This window comes from Topomyia yanbarensis, chromosome 2, assembly GCF_030247195.1.
Source record: "Topomyia yanbarensis strain Yona2022 chromosome 2, ASM3024719v1, whole genome shotgun sequence".
Lineage (NCBI taxonomy): Eukaryota > Metazoa > Arthropoda > Insecta > Diptera > Culicidae > Topomyia > Topomyia yanbarensis.
The window spans coordinates 464,854,404-464,860,504 of NC_080671.1; the positions used below are offsets into that span (position 1 = coordinate 464,854,404).

At 41.3% G+C, this 6,101-nt stretch overlaps 1 long non-coding RNA gene across 4 annotated transcripts; it reads right to left on the bottom strand.

Moving 5' to 3' along the window:
- Nucleotides 1-1,549: 1,549 nt before the first annotated feature.
- On the bottom strand, nucleotides 1,550-5,843 carry LOC131686108 (uncharacterized). Of its 4 annotated transcripts, none has more exons than XR_009304935.1 (7): nucleotides 5,553-5,843; nucleotides 5,440-5,469; nucleotides 4,231-5,378; nucleotides 3,953-4,093; nucleotides 3,223-3,880; nucleotides 1,946-2,914; nucleotides 1,550-1,883 (listed from the first exon to the last, which is right to left on the bottom strand). It is a non-coding gene; the product is annotated as an uncharacterized LOC131686108 (long non-coding RNA). The 4 variants fall into 4 exon arrangements; XR_009304932.1 differs by having other exon boundaries at nucleotides 1,550-1,710; nucleotides 1,770-1,883; nucleotides 5,440-5,843; XR_009304933.1 differs by having other exon boundaries at nucleotides 1,551-1,883; nucleotides 4,231-4,553; nucleotides 4,918-5,378; nucleotides 5,440-5,843.
- Nucleotides 5,844-6,101: the final 258 nt, after the last annotated feature.

A 6,101-nucleotide genomic window follows, 5' to 3' on the forward strand; every position in this document is an offset into this window, starting at 1 on the left:
TTTGATAAGCTTAGTATGCACCTCTTGCGAAATGAGGTCGCGAAATATTTTTCTTTCTTCCGTGCGGAATTTTGACATTTGCTCGCGAAAACTAGTCTGTGTGTTTGCTGTTAGATGTCGCTTTTGATAACTGGAAAACGACATCAGCTGTTGTTTGTTTATTTCTTTTTTATATTTCTGTTGTCATTTAAATGTTTTAAATAATGTATTTTATTATTTCATCACGGATGTGTATGAAATCGGTAACAATTGTAAACCTATTTGCCATTCATGAAGCTCTCAGGGAAGTGACGTACTCAGCGTGAATCATATTTCGAGCATGATTAATCATAATGCTTATTTGTAACGGTTCCGCATGTCTCGGGGAAGTTCAGTCTGACCAATTTAGACAGCACAATTCCTGCAATCGGAAATTTAAATCATTGGCTGGCCATTTTCTATCTAAATCGGCTGCTTCTACCGGTTCCAGAAGACCCAGGGAAATGATCGAAATTCGCTCAAACCAAATCTATTGTAATTGTCCGAATCGTAACTCTTAATCGGCGTTTGACCATTAAGAAGCAAATCTGATTGCCTTGGCCGCCTTTACCGCTTTCACAAGTCTCGGGGAAACTACCTTTCGAAACACGCTTCGGAATCCGGAAATATAACGCAAATATAACAACCGACTCCGACTCAATCGGTTTCAGGTCGAACCAAACCCTAGGCTTTAAACTTTGGCTGACGTTAAAAATCGATTATGATAACAATGGCTACTACTAAATGTTCTGGAAGTCTCAGGGAATGCTACCAATAATCAGTACGGATACAAACCTATTTTTGGTATAACAATTGTGAGAATCGTAGTTCAAATTTATTGCCATAAGTAATTCGTGGTAATTCTTATTGCATGAAACACTAGAGAGGTTTAAGGAATTGCGCATATTGCTACTACTTGCATTACTGCCACAAGAAGCATAATTGTCCCATGTGTATAGGGATTCCCATAGCACATGGGACAGTTTTGCTTCTAGCGGCAGAATACCTCACACAAAAAATGCTGTTCAAGTCTGATATTACACCGAAAGTTAGACGAATTAACTGAATTCTAATTTGATGGTCAGATTGACCTTGTATGTAAATTATGAAAAAGATGTTATAAGCCTTTTACAATCAGTCATAATACAATAATACGTTATAATCCATTTAAAACGAGTGTATTGCTAGTTAGGCACTTTTCAATCAGTTAGGTCCTTTCATAATCAGTTCGGTCATAAAAATCAATTAGGCCCTTTTATTAATTGTTGTAAAATCGCTATCGAAATTCTTCATGATCAAATGTTGCGTTATGTACGTGCTCGGGTAGATATTTGTTGATGGAAAACATGAAATTTCAATTTGTTACATTTTGCAGTTAGACCCTTTTCAAATGTTTGGATAGAACTGGGTAGAGATAAATTGTAATTTTAATTGTAAATTTATTACTCTGTTGGTTACATATGAAAAAAAAATTAATAAAATTATAAATTCAGAATCATAACAAGTGTGACCCAAAAAAGCTCCTATGCCTTTCACCAGTAGCTCGTCGAAAACACTTTACGGTGCGATCTTTTCAATTTCGTCCGAGTTCTCCGCGTCTAGCAACTGAATCTTTTTCCGGAAGTGTTTTTCGATTGATCTGCAAATCATCATGCTTCGATCACTGCCCACTAGGTTGATGGTGATTCCGTTCTGTTAAAGAAGTGGGAAGAAATACAATCTATAGGATCACAAGAATGAGTCACACTTACCGAATCTACCGGTGCGTCTAATTCGATGTAGATACGTTTCGCAATCGGCTCGTCCCTGCTAATACATCGGCAGGTCGAAGTTGATGACAATGGTCACCTGTTCAACATCGATACCTAAGGCGGAAGAATCTCTCCGTAACCTGGTGCTGCAGCCAGAATCAAGTGGTGGAACTTACCCCTAGACAAAACGTTCGTTGCAATCAATACCTTCTCTAGTCCGGCTCAGGATCGGTCCAGAACGGCTAACCGTTGCTCCGCCGTTAGATCACCGGACAGTACCGCTACTGAGTGATTATCCTGGTCCAACCGGCCGTTTTGCGTGCCTGTTTCGATCGATTAACAATGCCGAAAATAAGTTTACTTGGAGTTTACAACTGTCCTATACATCATATGACAGAAAATGATCGCTTGTCCGACGGTAATCACACCGTACATGTTTGAAATTGCTTGATATTTCTCGTCCTGGTTGCGGCATTTGACGTAGTAGTGTTTGGTGTTATCGAGTGATTCTTGCTCCCGCACCAGAAGAATCATGATCGAATTGGTCACGATGTACTGGGCGAAACCCATCACCTCCCGCTCGTACGTGGCTAAAAAGAACAGCGATCATAACGCCCGCCTCGTCCGGTACAAAAATTGCAATCTTCTTAAGGTCGAACGCCCGGCTGTTCCGATGATGATATGATTAGTCAGCTTCGCCCCTTTGACGATCTTCTCACCGCGAACGGTTTAACCAAGTTCGATTTCCGCACAAAACTTTGCCGTTTTGCAGCTACTTTCCCCTTCTGAATTGCCAGTTCATACGTGGGGAAAGGCAAATCACCTGCGGATAGTTTTTCAACGGATCGACTCGATTGAGCATTGCCAGCACGAAGGCAGTGGTTTTTCTTGTTCCCGACCAACTCTGGGCGATTATGTTCTGTGGCGGATCGGCCAACAGAGTAGGTTGAGCCGTCTTCTGAATCTTGGAAGGAGCGTTGAAACCCATAGCATAGACTCCCTGAAGCAGTTCCGAATTCATGTGCAAAGCTTCGAAAGTTTTAACCAAGTATAGCGGCGAAGAAGGATCCTTCACCCCCAGATCCAGCTTTGATTCTACTAGACCTTTGCGAATAAGTTTAATTAGCAAACTTGCATCCGCCGGGCTAAAAGATGAATCATGGATAATTTTAAAGCTGATATTAAATATTTCTGGAGAAAAATTTGAATAGGACGTAAGTAACAATGAGATTCTTTTTGGTGTGTTTCTCTTCTGTTAATTACTCGGTCGTTTCAATATTTAGTACTCAACTCTTTGCCTAATATTCTAGTAAAAACTATCGGCTTTCGATATGTACTGGAAAATTAGTGTAAAGTGTTATAAAGACGTAATAATCGAAACAGAAAGTAAACAGAGAGAGGCTCTCAATGTTACTTATGTCCTAATCAAAATTTTCTCCAGATTTCGACTTACTTGAATGCCTCTGGAGGAAGCTGTTTCTCCATTTTCGCTAGCAGCTTTTTTTTCTTCAGGAGCTGCTAAAGTCTTAATTTCTGTAGCTACCGAAAACAAAACTGCAGGTGCAGCCGTTTCTACGGGAGTAATTTGATCGCTGGTTCTACTGGCGGTGAACTAGAAGGTTTTTCCGCATTCTCTTTCTTTGGGCTGTCAGCCGCCGGCTCTGGTTCCTTATCCTTAGGGATACTCAGATCGATAACCTATTTGTATTGAAAAGAAAAATTCAAAACCTATGGAAAAATTATCGCTCCAAAAATAGGTTAGTTGGTTATGACAAAAAAAACACCGAGTGCAGAAATTTTCTGATCCTCCCTCCGCCTTTTTGACCCAGTTATCGGCAGCACTTGCCATCGTTTCGACCGGGTATTAAAATTCAAAAGCTACAATATATGGAAAAAGGTCCCAAACAGCACGGATACTGTCACTCCGGTGGTTTATTCCTTGCAATTGGCTGAACTTTTGCCCAGAGCGACCTTGCGGAAAAAAACGCCTTCTTTTGTCTGCTCACTTCGCTGCCATGAAACTGATGATGAGCGCTTTTTTCCAAACGAGTCACACGGTTGGCCCGATTGAATATGTCGCGCGTGTAGAGTATGCTTCCATTATGTTTGTTCTGTAAATTGACAAGGACATCTAAATATGCAAAGGAATGCTTGGAGGAGAGAAGCTACTGTTAAACACATACCGAAAGAGAAAGTCCTTTCCGAGGATCTTGATGTTGTATTTACTGTTGGCCCATTATCACCGTGTTCTGCTGCTGGGTGGTTACCATGGCATTATGTTGCTGGTGTTCGGTGATGTGTATCCGCTATGGTTGCTGTTCGATCTGAAAAAAATTATGATGAAAAATATCCGTGAATGAGTGAACGCGAGCTTTTGAAAGAAGAATAGGGTATTACATTACAATGTACTGAACACGGTACTGATCCTTCGAAACTAAAAAAGGTAGTAAAAATGACTCACCTTGCTGCACCAACTGAATAAAAAAAGTCCTCCTGCACGCTGCGTGGTACAGTACAGTATGCTGCTGCTACTGTGTTTGAAGGTGCTGTTGATGTATCTTTTTTTGCGGTTGACCAATGGTCTTCTACATTTGGCCCTGATTGGGTTGGATCGATTGCACTAGTTGCGGTTGCTGGCCAGGTTCTACCGTCAGTTGAACGTTGTTGCTACCGATCTGTCGGATGATGGTCATGGTCTAGGGGAAATCTTAATTTTCTGATGTTGCTGGCGATAAGCACTGGAATTGTGGTTGCTAGCTAGCTGCTGGGATGGAATCACGAGCACTGTGGAGGCAGCGATATTTTCATGCAAGCAACTGGTAGGCCGATGACAAGCTGAAGCGGAAAGCGAAGCGTTTGCGGACGCGTCATAGTAGGTTTGTTCCAGTACCAGGAGAAACTGGAAGTACTCCGGAGCAAACAGGGAGAAAAATGTTCCTGTATTATCTTCTTCCCTTTTTCTTCTTTTGGTAGCAAACCGGAGTGAAAAGGAGCAAGAATTTTTTGCTCCGGAGCAACAGGGAGTAACTTCCGTGTACTGGAACAAACCTAGTGTTTTGCCGCGTTCGCCCCGCTTTTACTATGACAGTATTACGCGTTCTATATGCACACACCAAAGAGATAGGTCAAACGCATTCGCTTCGCTTACCGCTACCGCATCGCAAATCGCGTAAGCATGTCATCGGCCGTAGGAGCCAAGGCAGTAATATGACGTTTGTGTTTGACTCTGATTTCTCTACATCAGGAAGGTAACCGCTGGTAAGAATAGTGGCAGGCAAGTTTTACGACAGAATGTGCCGATAAAGTGTGTCCGTTGGGTCCATTATTCGTAAAAGAAGCTCTTGTTGCTTTGTTGGTTCTGAGCTGTAATTGCTGTGGTTCTTTTTTGAGAGATTGTTGGCAGCTGCTGGATTTGGAGTTGTTGGTACTGCTACGGTTGTATCGATTTAATGTTGGTTGGCTGATTGCCAGATCCAGGATGTTGAGTCAAGTTGAGCTGATTTGTAGCATCTGGTTGTTGTTGATGAAAACTTATCAAGTGGATAGATGGCTGCTGCTTCTGCTGCTGACGAAAAATGCTGCTCTTGTGGCTGCTTTGTTCGGGTGTGCCTGTAAATAATAATAATTACTATAGAAACAATCACAATTCCAATAATATTTTAAAACTTACCATTCAAATTCAAAATATTGATTCTCAAAACTACAAAATTTTGACAGGTCGCGATGAAAAAAAAATACAAAAAATTACTAATCTTGTGTTTTTTTATATTTTTGCATTGCAACCTGTCAAAATTTCGCGAGCCTCCGTGCGAAATAATACCATTGACCATTATTTCGCAAGGAAAAAGTTTGCCTTGGTGACAGCGCATAGAAAGCAGCGCTATCTCGCGGAAGTATTATGAAACTTATCGTTTGTCGAACCGTGTCTCGGCTAACTGCATTTTTCGTTATCGTTTTCGCGAGAGCTGCGTACCGCTTACGAAATGGAAACGAAAATTTTTTTCGCGAGCATTTCGCGACGTTTTTTATGCATAGGTTTTGTATAGGAAATTTCATTTCGCAAGAGGTGCATACTTAGCTATAGTTATTGATGTTTCGCCATTCCCCGTTTCGCGAATTTCTACCAAACCGCCGATGTGTCCAAAGGAAATTCTTCAGCACTTGGATTGAACGACGAATTTAGCCAAGAAGAAACTCTGATAATCATTGACATTGATAGTGGTTAGTGTTTGGTCCACAACTGAAATCGGTTGGATTTATTCGACTGCCAAATTTCATTGCAAACGAACCGCACCTCATTCATATCCATCGTATATACGAACGCCTCGTTCT